The sequence below is a fragment of the Notamacropus eugenii genome, chromosome 1, assembly GCF_028372415.1.
Source record: "Notamacropus eugenii isolate mMacEug1 chromosome 1, mMacEug1.pri_v2, whole genome shotgun sequence".
Lineage (NCBI taxonomy): Eukaryota > Metazoa > Chordata > Mammalia > Diprotodontia > Macropodidae > Notamacropus > Notamacropus eugenii.
In genome coordinates this window covers 720199234-720214812 of record NC_092872.1, presented here as the reverse complement: position 1 = coordinate 720214812, position 15579 = coordinate 720199234, and the positions used below count along the sequence as shown (strand labels likewise).

Genomic DNA, 15579 nt, shown 5'->3' with positions numbered 1-15579 from the left:
TTCCATTGTATCCCATTGGACTAGATGCCTTTCCACTCCCAAACACTCTCCTTTCCCTGGATCACCTAAGACCAAGGTTCCTGATCTCTTGCTTCTTCTCAACCATTTCCATGTGTCTGACAGACTGGCAGCTGCCTGACAGCAGGGACTGCACCTTTTCCCTTCCTAAAACTTGGGAGGTGTCTAGAAAAGGGGAGGTGCTTATTCCATGTTTACTGACTGACTGACAGGCCCATGCCTGACACCAGGCCCCAGATTCTACCTCAATTCCTATATCCTGGTCTTTGTTTTATTAGGCAAATGCAGGTTCTGGCCTCAGCCCTGTCAGTCCTGTTACTCTCTTGCACCTTCTCTCCTATTTGAGTGAACAGTCTGGTTCTCACCCTGATGGGACCAGACCAGGTCCATACTGAAGATTGCAGAGACTTCTTTTAAGGCTCCTGAAGCATCTTATCCTATGGGACACCAGGAAATTTCTACTTCCCACTTCAACAAACTGAGAGTGGCTGTCCAATTCAACACATCTGCATAACAATTCTCCAAGAAGGGGCCAAAGTTGAGCCTTAGAGATCAAAGAAGGGACACAGGTAGATGAGTTATGTAAAGCATACATTTCAAACAATTCTAAGTGAGGCAACAGTCTTTACTAGTACTTAGATGCTGCTGAATGGAAAGAGAGACAATCATAAAACTAGGCTGCCTGGGTACGCTACAAACTTAGGGTATGTATTTTCAGAGTGGACCTCACAGTGGCAAGGGTATCCTTTGACATTTAGCTAACTGACTCCCTTGTGGTAGCCAGGTGGAGCACGGGACAGAGTACTGGTCAGGAAGAGTCAAGTTCAAACCCAGCCTCAGACCCTTACTAGCTTTGGGACCCTGGGCAAGTGACTTAGGGCTCTTGGCCTTGATGTCCTCATCTATGAAAGGAGGCAGAAAAGCAAATGGGAAAATAGTTCAGGTCAGCACCTTAAATGCTGAATTTTAAGTCTACTTCACCTGAAGGTGGATCTGCCCTGAGCGGGTCGAACGTCCCAATTACCCTGCAGGGATCCGACTCCAAACGAGCCCCATTCTAATTCAGACTAGGACAACGTGCTCATCAGACAGCCCGCAGTCAGTGCACAAGCCCCGCCCTCAGTCAGCCCGGTTGGGCCGGGAATGCCCAGCTTCCCTGGACTGCGCAGCTCGCCTCTGCCTGGTTCTCCCGCTCCCGGCTCCTGAAGTCCTGAATCTTTCCTCCAATAAGAAATCAGGAGGAGGATGGGGGAGGAGGAGCCCTCAGAGACGCCCAGCCTGGTGCGGGTGGGGGAGGGGCGGCCCACGTGGACCGGGAGCTCTGGGGTGGAGTTTGGAGGCCTGGGCGGAGTCTAGGGCGGAAGAGGGATGGTCCAGGTGGAGGAGGGCGGGTCCTGAGGGCCTGAGCCTGGGTGTGATTGGAGGAACGGGGCTTCCGAGCTGGGCGGAGCCTCCCGGAGTGGGCGGGCTGAAAACCGGAACTGGTGCGGAGATCTCTCTTCCTTCTTCCCTGGAGCTGGTATCCTTCTGCCTTCTGCTGTCTTCCCTCCGCTCCCGGATCACGCTGTCTTCTCTTGGACCCGAGATCTCTGCCTTCTGGCGGCCATCTCTGGGTGCAGGTGCCAGGTGGGTCGGAGCCAGCCCCTCCCAGACCTCCCCCTCTGACCCTGTGCTGAGTCTAGCTCCCCCCCAGCCTGGTCCCTGGACGAGCTTCCTCCTGCTCCTTTCCGGACTCCCGATCGCTCCTCAAGAGTCTGGGGCTGCCCCCTCAACCCCCGGATTTAAGACTCTGTCACCTTCTCACAGAATTCACACCTCCCCGTCAGGGACCCAGGAATCCTGCCTTGAGTGAAATAAAAGGGGAAGGCTTGAGTGACCCTGAAACGCCCGCGTGAAGGCCTGGATCTGCCTCCAAGAGCTGGGCCCCTCAGGCCTTGTATCATTCAGAGACAAGGCTGATTGAGAGAGGAGGGTGAGACTGTTTTTTAATTTGTCCCTTTGGTCTGGTCAACACTGACTTTCATAGAGAAAAAGAAAGGATGGTGGGAAGATTTGGGATGGGATTGAGGGGTGGCAGGCTGCCTGTGGTGATCCTGAGGTGAAGAAGAAGGGGCCTGGGATGACTCCAGGGTAACCCAGTAAGAAGGGTTGGGCTGGGTGGGGGCCGCCACCCCCACAGGGGATTGAAAGCATTATTCAGTATCTAGGTGTGGGGGAAAGTTCAGGAGGTGGGTGGCCCTTTCCGGGTCCTGGTCCCATACCTAGTCAGAGGGAAATTTCTGATTCAGGAGCCCTTGAGGCTCTGACTGCTCTTATCCCATGTGGGATCCCAAGCACCTTCTGCCCCTTGTTATCTGAATAACAGGAGAAAGGAAGGGGAAAGAAGAGAAGCAGGAGATGGTGGGACCATCTTTTTCAAGCAGGACCCCTACGTCTAGGATTCATTCTGTCCTGAGGGCAGGGCCTCACCCCCTGTAACTTCTGTAGGCCACCCTCCTGTGTCGGGATCCTCCGCCCCCACCTCAGTCTGCAGAAGACCAAAGCTTGGCCCAGGCTTGGGAGTGTGGAGCCAGAAGGAATGACCCTTGGAAGCCACAGACTCCCAAGTCAGGTGGGTGCACTCTGTCTACAGACTTGACCCCCATAGACAGAATAAAGAGGCCATTTCTGTAGACAAAGATGATTGTCTGTGAGGCTGGCAATCCCCTCCCTATGGATTGTTTCTTTACAAAAATAGGTAGGAAACTGAAAACAGCCCTAACAACACCATGCTGTTCTCTGTCCTTTGAATTAATCCATGGCATATTGACATTACAGTCACTAATTACCTCTCATCTCCACTTGCTGCCCTCCTAAGACCTTTTCACTCATTCCTCTCTGTTCTGTTGCATCTTGTCTTTGCTCCTGTATCCATGCAGACACTTGACACTCACTAGCTGTGTGACCTTGGGCAACTCAGTTAACCCCAATTGCCTCATCCTGGGTCATCTTCCCTCATGCTCATGAATATGTGGTCACTGGATTCAGATGACTCTGGAGGAGGTGAGACTGGTGACCTGGACAGCCCTCCCTCACTCAAAACACAGTCAAGTGCAAGTCTTGTCATCATTTCACTGATGTATGTGATTGTAAAAAATGAAAAGGATGACTTCAGAAATACCCAGAAAGACTTACTTGAACTGATGCAACAGGAATTGAACAGAACCAGGAGAATCTTGTATACAGTAGCAGCAATGTGGCTCAGTGAAGAACTGTGAGTGACTTCGCTCTTCTCAGCAATGCAATGATCCAAGAAAATGCCCAAAGGACTAATGCTAAAGTCTACTATCTGTTTCCAGAGAAATGACTGATGCTTTTCACCATACAGACTGGAGCATGCTGTTTTTCAACTCTTTTCTTACATTCTTTTTCTTTTTTTTTTTCCAAGTCTTTTTGTGCAAAACTACTAATACAGAAATGTTTTCCATGATTGAATATGTACAACCTATATCTTATTGCTTATTATCTACATTACAGGGGAAGGAGTAGAGGGAAAGAAGGATAGAATTTGGAGCTCTAAAATTTAAAAAACAACAAACATTAAAAAATAACATGTAATAGAGGGAAATAATTTTTCAGAAAATGTAGAAAAAGAAAATTGAAGTTGTCCACCATTCAGCATGGCACCATCCACTGACAGCAGCATATGGAGAAATTGTGAATCTTCTTTGAAACCCATTTGAATTCTCTTAAGGAGACTCTGAAGGTCATGTGGCAAAGTACTGAACACTGAGGTCCTTTCTCAGGTTAGACTGCCAATCATTCACATTCTGCAGCAGGGAGCACAACTCTCATGGACTGGCCATGTTGTTCAAATGCCAAAAGGATGTTTCCCTAAAAGACTATTTCATGGAGAACACATGCAAAGAAGGCACTCAGTGTGGTCAGAAGACATAGTAGAAGGCCCAAGGTCTCTCTGAAGAATTCTGGAATCAGTGGTGAGACATGGGAGACAGTGGCAAAGAACCAGCCAGCATAGCTAATGAACATCAAAGAACAAGCTGTGCTAGCAAAGCAGAATTGCAATATTTCAAAAGAATAGTGAGATGTGCAAATTGAGAGGCATCTCCACCCCAAATGTTCATGGACACTATTTGTTGCCACCCTGTGGTAGAGCCTTGTGTCCTCTATTAGTCTGATCATCCATGTCACACATTGGACTTCAACCCTTAACGTAGTGATGTCCTTTCAGTCTGCTTTGAACACAAAGAAAAACAAAAATGAACAACTCTAGCTAAGTACATTCATAAGGAAATATGTTATTGACAAATGAAAGCAATCATAAAGAAAAGGCATAAGATGTTTTGGCCATGACAGATTATACAAAGGGCAGCCCCAAGACACTGTAATAACAGATAATTCTCCTTCACTTGGCTGGAAAGTCTCATCTCCTTCAGTTCAGTCTAGATTGTAATTAGTCTATCTTATAAATCCTTTTCATCTTTTATCTAGATAACATTTTGTTTCAGGCTCTCAGGAAATTAACTAGATTTTTTCTTCCCTCTCTTTTCTATAGCAAACATTCTGTCCCTCACATCCCAGAATATGCTCTACTTGGCAGCTTCTCACAAACCTGACAGAATATTGTGGATAAAATATTATTTTTTATCAGTTCTGATAAGGAAGAAATTTCACTTTTCTCTCTCTTCCTTTGGTTTTCCTATCTCACAGACAAAAGACTCATTTGTTCCAGATTCCACAGTAACACATTCCCCCACTTTATTCCAAATGATCATTTCAAATACATCTCTCAAGTTTTCATTGAGCTCTTAATGACTGGTTTTAAATGCTGATTTTCACTAAACTAGGATAAGACTTATAGGTTAGTCCACTTTTTGTGCTTTAGTTTCCTCTTGTCACTTGACGAGGGTTAGACTGCCTGAATTCTGGAGGGTATCTCAGGTCTAAATCTTGAGACTCCTGATGCTTTAGGAGCTGGTGACATTCCAGGATGTGTCTGTGGACTTCACCCCTGAGGAATGGGACCTCTTAGACCATCCTCAGAAGCAGTTTTACAAGGCAGTCATGCTGGAGAATGCCCACAACCTGCTCTCCTTGGGTAAGGACATTTCCCCTGGCCACTCTTAGTCTGCTACCAAAGGAAATATCTTCATTTTTCAGTGTGCTGACATTGGAGCACTTATCTATTACTAGAAAGGGAAATGTGCTGGTCTCCATTGTCCAAGAGACAGGGTCTTTCTGCTGCCTGGTTTTCCTCTAGAAGGTCAGTACATTGTGTGAAGATAACACATATGTTCTGTTGTTGCTCCTGAATCTGTCTCTTGGCAATTCTAGGTAGCTTGAGGTAGATCAGTGTGGAAGCATCTCAGATGTAGAACTAATCCTATGGATTATTTAGCCCAGCCTCTCGCTGGATATTAATTTTGTCTGCCAAATATCTGAAAAGTGCTCAGCCTGCTTCTCTTTGTAACCTCTTCCTCTTTGGGATGGGCCAAGTATTTAGGATATCCTTCTTTTTGAGAAGCATCAATTTGTAAGTCACAATCTCTAGTTGTGCCTAGTGTCTCACATTTGTCCTTAATCTTTCTTTAAATTGCCTCCACCATACAGCACAGGTGGTGGGAAAGGACAGAGGGCAATAAGCCTTTCTTTTCACTTGCTGTTCATCAGCTGTGGGGTTAAGTCTTTTCTTTACAATATTATGTTATTGGCTGATACTGTTATCCCTATCCGGCATTTGAGAAAACTGAAGCAAACAGAGGCCAAGTGACTTGTCCACACACATAGTTAGTAACTCTCTGAAGCTGGATTTAAACCCTGGCATTCCTCACTCTAGTCTCAGGCCTCTCTTCATTATACTACCAGTTGCCTCTAATTTCTAGATAATGGGAACTCTGCAGTGAGTCCATCTTCCTATCAAGAAGCTGCACTATGTTCAAATTTTCTGATTCCCAGTTGGCTCCATGATCTCCCCCATCTTTCCCCAAAGTTCTCAAAAATAAATGCTGCAGAAGCTATGCTTAAGGACTTCTGGCCACCATCTTGTCATCTTTGATTGCATGCCCCTATCAATGGCAGGAATAAGAGACTGGCCAAGAGTTAGAATTTGACTAAGGTTCATCAAGTTCCCCAAAAGGAGAATCTCACCAGAAGAGCACTGATTTGCTGAATGAACAGTAGCCAGGTTTTCATAGGTTTCATGGGGTGAGGAGTTGAGGAGGAGACAGAGCCAGAGCTGATCCATCAAGCTCTAATCTGCTGAAACTCAATGCTGATCTGGCACATCCTTTTTCGGGTTACTTGCATTACAACCATTAATGGAAGAATAAGCCAGATGTTTGTGAACATGAAGGAGTGAGTCTCTAAATGGAGTAGCTTTGTATGTACACTGTTTTCCAAAAGAGAACTAAATTCTAAGTATTTTTCCATGTTCATTCCTTTTCACACATTATCAGGGCTTCCACTTCCCAGAGAATATTTGGTTCCTTATTTGGAGGAAAGGGAGGTGCCATTGATGCTGGAACAAGAAGGCCTGAGAAGCTGCTGTCCAGGTGAGTGAGGTAAAAGCAGGCACATGAGAGCTGTGTCTCTTGGTGTTGTAGCGAAGCAAGTGCTAGATTTGGGGGAAGGAATACCTGAAGTGGGATTCTTTTTCAGAGACTTTTAGCAGTGAGTCTGTGTACAAGTCACTGAATCCCACTGATTCTCAGTTTCTTCATCTGTAAAATTAGAAAGTTAGATACCATGCAACTAGGCTTTCTCTTACTGATAAATCTATAATCCAAAAAAATATGAATTATTTAGAATTTGGGGGCATGGAACTTCCCTGAAAGTGCAAAAGGGGTTAGGCTTTTAAAATATGGTCTCTTTCTTAGGCATTTTTCTCCTCAGTGAAGACTTAGAAAATTCCTGCTATGTGCCATACCCTCTCTTAAGCAATATAAAGAGATACAAGGAACATCCCTTGCTTTCCTGGTGTTCACGGACTGTGTGGGCACATGACATGCCAGCAATCATGTAGAAACCTGTTACGGACAAGACATTGGATCTCATTGAGAGAGGGAATGTGCTATAGTGAAGGAGGACTGGAAAGGCTTATTGTGGAGGGTGGGCTCTAGCTGGGGCTTCAGGGAAGCCAGGGTGGCATTCCATGTCTAGAGATGGCTTAGAAAGCCCAATCATTTGGAAGGCAGAGTATCCTCTTCACAGAACAGAAGTGAGGCCCATACCAGTGAATTGTAGCATGTTTGGTGGGGATGTGAAGGGAAAGAATATTTACACGAATAGGAGAGGGGTATGTAAAGAGAGGGTAGGTGATTAATAGCTTTAGAACAGATTTTATATTTGATCATCTTCCTAGGGAGCCACAGGAGATTGTTGAGAATGTGGTGATATGGTCAGTCAAGAATTTTAGGAAGATGATCTTTGTAAGTGAGTGGTGGAGTGTAGGGACAGTTGAAGCAGCTGGACCAAGTATAAGGTTCTTGGAATAACTCTGGTGTTTGGAACCTGAATCAAGAGAGTGGAAGTGTTGAGAGAGAAGGGGTTGTATGGGAGAGATGTTGTCTGGGTGGAATCAGAGGACTTAGGAGAAGATTGAATATGGGGGACAGAAGTGTTTGTGAAAGTCAGTGAGGAATGCATGACACCTCATTTATGAGCCTGCTCTAATGGGAGGATGCATTGGAGAGCATTAGGAAAGTAGGAAGATGGGAGGGTTGAAGGAAAGAGAATGAGTTTGGTTTGGGGAATAATGATTTTAGTGTTGCTAAATCTCAGAGAGAATAAGAGAGAAAAAGAAGGGTGATTGACTGTGAAAAGCTGTAGAGAAGGAAGGAAATATGAGGATGAAGAAATGACCAGTGAATGTGACAAGTTGGAGGTTTCTTGGTAATTTTGGAGTGAAGAATTTCTGTTGAACAATGAAACTGGGAGCTAGACTGCTGAGAATTCCAGAGAAAGGAGTTGGAGACACCAGTTGTACCTGGGCACCTCCTGCTATTTAGCCAAGAAGTGGAAGAAAGACACTGCAAAAATATCTCTGGGATTGAATGGGTCAAGTGATTATGTTTTGAGCATTAGAGAGAAATGGTTTGTAGTAGTAGGGAAGGAGTCATTAGTGTGGGAGAGACTGGAAAGTAGTGAAAAAAGGGAATGCTGGAGGGGGCAGTATACTGAGGAAGATAAAGTCCTGGAATCAGTTGGTTAAACGTGGAAAGGTGTTTTCTTTAGCTAGCAGATGGAACATCATTTCATCTGACTCATAGAAGATGAGGAGGATAAGATAGTTGTTGATAAGTATCCAATTTTTTCTTTTGTTTTTAAATGTTATTTATTTTTAGTGTTCTATAATCACTACCATAAAACTTAAGATTTTTTTTCCTACCTACCCCACACCTTCCCACTCCCTCCCCAAGATGGCATACAATTCTATATAGAATCCACACATACATTCCCATTAAATACATTTTCACTGCAGTCATGCTGTATAGAAAAACCAAAATGAATGGGAGAAAGCATTTAACAAAACATAATACACACAAAAAAATGATCTGCTACATTCTGCAGTTGAATTCCATAGTTCTTTCCCTTGATGTGGAGGGCATTTTGCCTTAGGGGACCATTGGGAATTTTTTTTTAAGTCCTTCATTGCTATGAAGTTTCAAGCCTACCAGAAAAAACTCTCACATACTCTAGTCGTTGCTGTGCACAAAGTTCTCCTGGTTCTGCTCCAGGCATCTCTGAAGTCTTCTTGTTCATCATGTGTTATAGCATAACAGTAATTCCATTACATTCACATACCATAATTTATTCAGCCATTCCCCAATTGATGGGCATCCCCTTGATTTCCAGTTTTTGGCCACTACAAAGAGTGCTGCTATAAACATTTTTGTACATGTGGGACCCTTTCCCATTTTTATGATCTCTTGGGGATACAGTTCTAGAAGAGACATTGCAGGGTCAAAGGGTATGCACATTTTTGTAGCCCATTGGGAATAGTTCCAAACCACTCTCCAAAATGGTTGGAGGAGCTCACATCTCCACCAACAATGAATTAGTGTTCCAACTCTCCCACATCTTCTCCAACATTTATCATCTTCCTGTTTTGTCATGTTAGTCAGCCTGATAGGTGTGATGTGGTACCTCAGAGTTGTTTTCATTTGCATCTCTCTAATCCAAAGTGCTTTAGAGTATTTTTTCATATGATTATAGATATCTTTAATTTCTTCCTCTGAGAATTGCCTGTTCATATCCTTTCACCGTTTATCATTTGGGGAATGACTTGTATTGTTGTACATTCGACTTAGTTCTCTATCTATTCTAGAAATGAGGCCTTTATTCCTGAGATTAGATGTAAAAATTCTTTCCCAATACACTACATCCCTCTGAATTTTGGTTGCATTGGGTTTGGTTGTGCATAAACTTTTCAGTTTAATGTAATCAAAAATATCCCTCTTGCACTTCATAATGCTTTCTCTCTCTTCTTTCTTCCTTTCTCTATAAATCTGATAATTACAGTATTCCTTGCTCCTCCAATTTGTCCATAGTATCAGTCTTTATACCTAGATCATGTACCCATTTGGTCTTTATTCTTGTGTACACTGTCAGGCGTTGGTCCAGGTGTAGTTTCCACTACACTGTTATCCAATTTTCCCAGCAATTTTTGTCAAACATGGAGTTCTTATCCCAGAAGCTGGGGTCCTTGGATTTATCAAACAGTGGTTTGCTATATTCATTGCCCACAGTGTCGTGAGTACCTAGCCTATTCCACTTGTCTACTCTTCTGTTTCTTGGCCAGTACCAAGTGGTTTTGATAATTGCTGCTTTATAATACAATTTGAGATCTGGTAGTGCTTGGCCACCTTTCCTAGCATTTCTTTTCATTAATCCCTTTGATATTTTGGATCATAATCGAACAATATGTTGTTTACAAGAAACACATTTGAAATGGGGGGATACACACAGGGTGAAGGTAAAAGGTTGGAGCAGAATATATTGTGCTTCAGCTGATGCAGGAAAGGCAGGAGTAGCAATCCTAATCTCAGACAAAGAAAAACCAGAAATAGATCTAATCAAAAGAGATAAGGAAGGAAACTCTATCTTGCTAAAATGCATTGTAGCAATGTCATTACTAAACATTTATGCTTCAAGTGGTATAGCATCCAAATTCTTAGAGGAGGGGTTGGAGGAGGCAAAGGAAGAAATAGACAGCAAAACTATACTGCTGGGGCACCTCAACCTCCCCCTCTCTGAACTGGATCAATCTAACCTCAGAGTAAACAAGAAAGAGGTTAAGGAGGTAAATAAAACTCTGGATAATATAGATATGATAGATCTCTGGAGAAAACTGAATGGGAATAGAAAGGAATATACCTTTTTCTCAGTGGTACATGGCACATATACAAAAATTGACCATGTTCTAGAGCATAAAAACGTCACAATTCAGTGCAGAAAGGCAGAGATAATTAATGCATCGTTCTCAGATTATAATGCAATCAAAATTACATGTAATAGAAGGCCATGGAAAGATATACCAAAAATTAATTGGAAACGAAATAATCTAATCCTAAAGAAGGAGTGGGTTAAACAACAAATCATAGAAACAATCAACAACTTCATTCAAGAGAATGACAATAATGAGATAACTAACCAATCTTATGGGATACTGCAAAAGCAGTTCTTAGGGGAAACTTTATGTGTTTGAATGCCTACATGAATAAAATAGAGAAAGAGGAGATCTCGGGTACATGGTTTTCAGTCCTTTCAGTCATTTGTGAGTCATAATCCCATTTGGGGTTTTTTCCCATTTATTTTTCAGGCTCCTTTTACAGATGAGGAAATCAAGGCCAAAAGCCCTAAGTGACTTGCCCAGGGTCCTAACTCTAGTAAGGGTCTGAGGCTAGATTTGAACTTGAGTCTTCCTAACCAGTGCTCTCTCCAGTGCACCACCTAACTACCCCAAGGAAGTCAGGGAAAGGTCAAAGGATACCCTTGTCACAGTGAGGTCCACCCTCAAAATACATACCCTAAGTTTATAGTGTACCCATGCAGCCTAGTTTTATGATTGTCTCTCTTTCCATTCAGCAGCATCTAAGTAATAGCAAAGGCTGTTGCCTCACTTAGAATTATTTCAAAGATATGCTTTGCCTAAATCATCTACCTGTGTCCCTTGTTTGATCTCTAAGACTCAATCTTTGACCCCTTCTTGGATAATTGTTGGGGAGATTCATTGAATTTGACAGCCACTCTCAGTCTAATGAAATGAATAGTAGAAATTCCCAGGTGTTCCATAGTATAAGATGCTTCAGGATCCTTAAAAGAAGTCTCTGCAGTCTTTAGTATAGACCTCATCTGGTCCCATGAGGGTTAGAACCAGATAAAGTTCACTCAAATAGCAGATAAGGTGCAAGAGGCCAGAACCTGCATTTGCCAGATAAGAAACAGAAGAGAATACAGGAATTGAGGTAGAATCTGGGCCCTGATGTCAGTCATGGACCAGTCAGTCAATAAATGTGGATTAAGCACCTCCAGTTTTTGAGGCACTCACCATGTTTTAGGAAGGGAAAAGATGCAGTCCCTGCTGTCAAGAAGCTGCCAATCTGTCATAGAAACTTGAAAATGGTTGAGAAAAAGCAAGAGATCAGGAACCTTGGTATTAGGTGATCCAGGGAAAGGAGAGTTTTTGGTTGCAGAAAGATATCTAGTCCAATGGGATACAATGGAATAAAGGGGAATTCAAGGAGTGAAATAATAGTTTAAGGAGAGGAGAATTAGGGAAAAAAGATTCAAATCAGGACAAGAAAAAATCCAGGTACACCTGAAAGATATTACAGAATCAATTCCAAATCTCTGCAGCAAAGCAAATATTGAAATTAAGTAAGTCACCTGTACTTTTGTTTTTTCAGTACATGTAAAAGTTATGTTTATTATATAATGTTGTCTATTACATGCGCAATACTGTTTTTGCTTTTTAAAAGTACATATTTTAATTTGGAAATATTTTATTGGTAATAAAAACTTACTGTATCTGAGCCTTCAGTGGGTCCCAAACTTTCTGGTGGTAGCTCTGATCCAGTGTTGTTATTGACTCATCAGCATTGTCATTGCTCAGTTGCCATGGCAGTTTCTAAAAATAAGGCAACAGAGGTTACCATATTGATAGTGACTGACTCTTCTTTCCCCTTGAACTTAAAAACCCTACTGTAGGCTTAAATTGGCCTAATTTCACTATTTTTGTGTCTCAGAGAATAGGAAGACCCAAAGGGAAGGGAGAAAAAAGTTAAGCATACTAAAAAATAACATTGTTTCTTAAAAAAAGGTAGAACAAAAGTAAGTACCATGGAGAAGGCCCATCTAGTTCTGTGGACAGAACATTCCCACTTGCAGGATTTTTGGTCTAGTCTCAGCTGCAGGGATAGTTTTCATTATCACTCAGCCATTCTGAGCTCATGGCCTGACTTTATGTTGTAGTAAGAATTTTGAGTCTGCCATTTTCACAGGTATTTTTGAGGATCCAATATGATTGTCTGCGAACCTCTTTGCAAATCAAGTTATCCTACAAATCTGAGTAATGGCATTTTCAAACAATTGTGATTGTGTCTTTGAAGACTTTTATCTGCACCTGGGGATGTTTCATGTAGATCAGTTTATTTTCCTGCAATAGAGGGAAAGGTTTATAATTATATGTGTGTGTACATATGTCTCTGTATATAGGTTTTACTATTTGTTTTTTTGCAGAAGGAACGATTAGACCTAGAAGGAACGATTAGACCTAGAAGGAAAGACACTACTGAAAAGCTAAGGATTTCTGTGAAGGAAAGACACCAAAAAAACCTCATGAGAGAGAGTTCCTATGCCTTCACTGGGAGAGAACTCTGTGCTATAAATGATGGAATCCACACAAGAGAGAAACCTCATGGTTGTCATCATTGTGGGAAAACCATGAGTCAACAGTCATCCCAGATTGACTGTCTAAAAATTCATACTGGAGAGAAACCACATGAGTCTCATGAATGTGCTGTACTTTCAGTGAACACTCATCCTTCCTTTTTCATCACAGTATTCACAGTGAGAGGAAACCTCATAAATGTAATCAGTGTGAAAAGGCTGGGAGTTGCTGCTCTAGTCTTGCTGTACATCAGAGCATGGAGACTAGAGAGCAGCCTTATGAGTATGATAAACTTCTTAAGGCATTCCCACAGAGCTCTAATCTTTTTCAACATCAGTGAATCCACAATGGTGAGAAACCTTATGAATGTAATCATTGTGGAAAGGCTTTCAGACTAAACTCCCTACTTGTTGCACATCAGAGAATCCACACTGGAGAGCAACCTTATGAATTTAATCAATGCAGAAAGGCTTTCAGAACTAAACTCCCTACGTGCTGCATGTAGCAGACTCCACACTAGAGAGATATCAAATGTGATAAAACTTTTTAGATATACTCTCACCTTACTATACAATTCTGATGAAAGCAAAGTTGAGGAGACATAATTTCTGGGTAATCATGGCCCAGTTAAAAATTAATAAACAGTGGTCATTTAGCTATCTCTTACAAACGAGAGATGAATCATGGAGACCTTTCAACACTTATATGCCTTAGATAAATGGGAGTTTCCTACAGGCATAAATCAATTCTGATTAGTTAAAACTTAATGAGAAAATAAGTATTATAATGAGATTTGGACTTCTTCTCATGAGGGAGTGGTTTGGGGGGGTTGGGGGTGGCATGAATCTTGACTCAATTTTGGACAAAGAGACTTATGTCTATCCAGATCACCCTTACCTAGGGCAATCTGGACCAGATGGGTCCACTGCCCCTCAGACCTGTTTGAATAAAACACAATGGGCCAGAATTCACCTAGAATACAATCTGTTTAATTTTTGGTCAGATCTAAATTTTCACAGTTGTGAAAGTCTTGCCTATGATTTCATCTGATCATCAGCCCTGCCCTTCAAAGATTGGTTGAATCACAGTGGCCAATCTCTGAATGAGGAAATGGAGAAAAACTTTAGTCCTAATTCATTAATTGTTTATTTATATGGGAGAAATATTCATCTGTCACATCAGAGAATCCATGCTAGAGGTCATGTCATTAATGTAATCAGTATGAAAAGAGTTCAAGCTAACACTGTCCTTTATTACCTATCAGAATTCACCTGAGATAGCAACCATATTCCCAAAATGAATGTGCAAAGACATTCAGATGGACTATGGAGCATGTTAGACATCAGAAATTTCACCTAATAGTCAAGCACTGTCTGGAGTCAAGGAAGGTCTGCAGCCAGAGATCGTCTCTTCCTTCATATCAAGGATTCCTAGTGGAGAGAAGACTTATGAATGTGCTGAATGAGGACCTGCCCTTCCTTGGAAGAGGCAGGTCAGTAGAGAGCACAATATTCACAGTAGAAGGAAGCCTTGTAAAAGCCACAATTGTGGGAAGGTCATCACCTGAATCTCATAAATTTTTGTTTGTGTGCTGCAAATGTATGCTGAAGAAATCTTCCTAGAGATAAAACTGATGGATCTAATTAATGAGCTGTCCTCTCTCCCTGTAGCCCAGGCTTCATCAGACATTGTATATTTCATATAGTGCATGAAACCCTAAAAAGGGATTCAATTTATCTCAGAAACCCCAAGGTTTCTCAAGATTTCCCTAAAATGTGCCATGACCCCCTAGGGTGAAACCTGCCACTGGCTTCTTCACTTTACTGCACTCTCCCACTGTGGTGAGACACCTTTCCTGCTCACCCTTCAAGCTGTCCTAGGCTGGCAATCTGGTTCACTCCTCTACAACTGATTCTGAGCCATTATTGCAAAGTTGTTTTCCAGGGAATCTGAAAGAGTCTAGACAAGTCAGTGCTTCACCTTACTATCTTGGCTCCAGTGGTCCTTATGCCCATATTTTCAAGTAATACTCCCTTGATAACTCAAATTTTCTTGCAAAGGTCTTTTGTCTTTCCCATTCAATTGTTCTATTTCGTTGCAACGCTCCTTCAAGAAAACCTCATCTCTCCTTGCTAATCTCATAAATTATGAATACATTTAGGAAATCTCCCCTTTTCTTTTCCCTTTCCTTCTCTACTTAGCTATCATCAAACAGCCATTTTGATTTGTTGCTCTATTTCTTTGGAATATATTTAGTTGTTGCCTCCTGTACAATGTTAGGAACCTCTGTTAATGGCTCTTCAGCCACTCTGTCTCCCAGACCTAATCCCCTCACTCTATGCATCACTGTCATTTCCTATCCATAAGTCATCCTATTTTATCATATCTTTAGGGTCTAATGGTTTTCCCTGTTTTCTTCCATTTGAGTCTGAAGTTTGCAGGTAGAAGCTCAGGACTTGGGCCTCAGTCATCTGCAGATTCACATTTTGACTGATTGTGTGGAATGTCTCCCCACTCTGCCTTTTCCCTAGAGTATTTTTCTGCAGTTTTATGGTTTCATATAACATTGGCCTCTTTGGAGTCAGTGGTTGGAAGATAGAATTGTTGCTGTGGTATTGAATGGTTTTCCTTGGATTTGAACAGTACTTAAGTGTATGTGGGGAAAAACCTTG

The 15579-nt window shown here is 42.2% G+C and overlaps 1 protein-coding gene and 2 long non-coding RNA genes across 3 annotated transcripts in view; 2 read left to right on the top strand and 1 right to left on the bottom strand.

The window, feature by feature from the left end:
* Positions 1–15579, top strand: part of LOC140522125 (uncharacterized) — a 384637-nt gene that overhangs the window by 270308 nt on the left and 98750 nt on the right. The gene's annotated exons all lie outside the window — the stretch shown is intronic.
* Positions 1–15579, bottom strand: part of LOC140522166 (uncharacterized) — a 518496-nt gene that overhangs the window by 501741 nt on the left and 1176 nt on the right. Inside the window, exon 2 of the long non-coding RNA XR_011973241.1 lies at positions 12042–12145. This is a non-coding gene — a long non-coding RNA (uncharacterized lncRNA). The remainder of the gene's footprint in view (positions 1–12041; positions 12146–15579) is intronic.
* LOC140521873 (uncharacterized) overlaps positions 1487–15579 on the top strand; it is a 36473-nt gene continuing 22380 nt past the window's right edge. The window contains exons 1-3 of the mRNA XM_072637077.1: positions 1487–1990; positions 2506–2629; positions 6474–6569. The gene's annotated coding sequence lies outside the window, so the exon portion shown is untranslated. The remainder of the gene's footprint in view (positions 1991–2505; positions 2630–6473; positions 6570–15579) is intronic.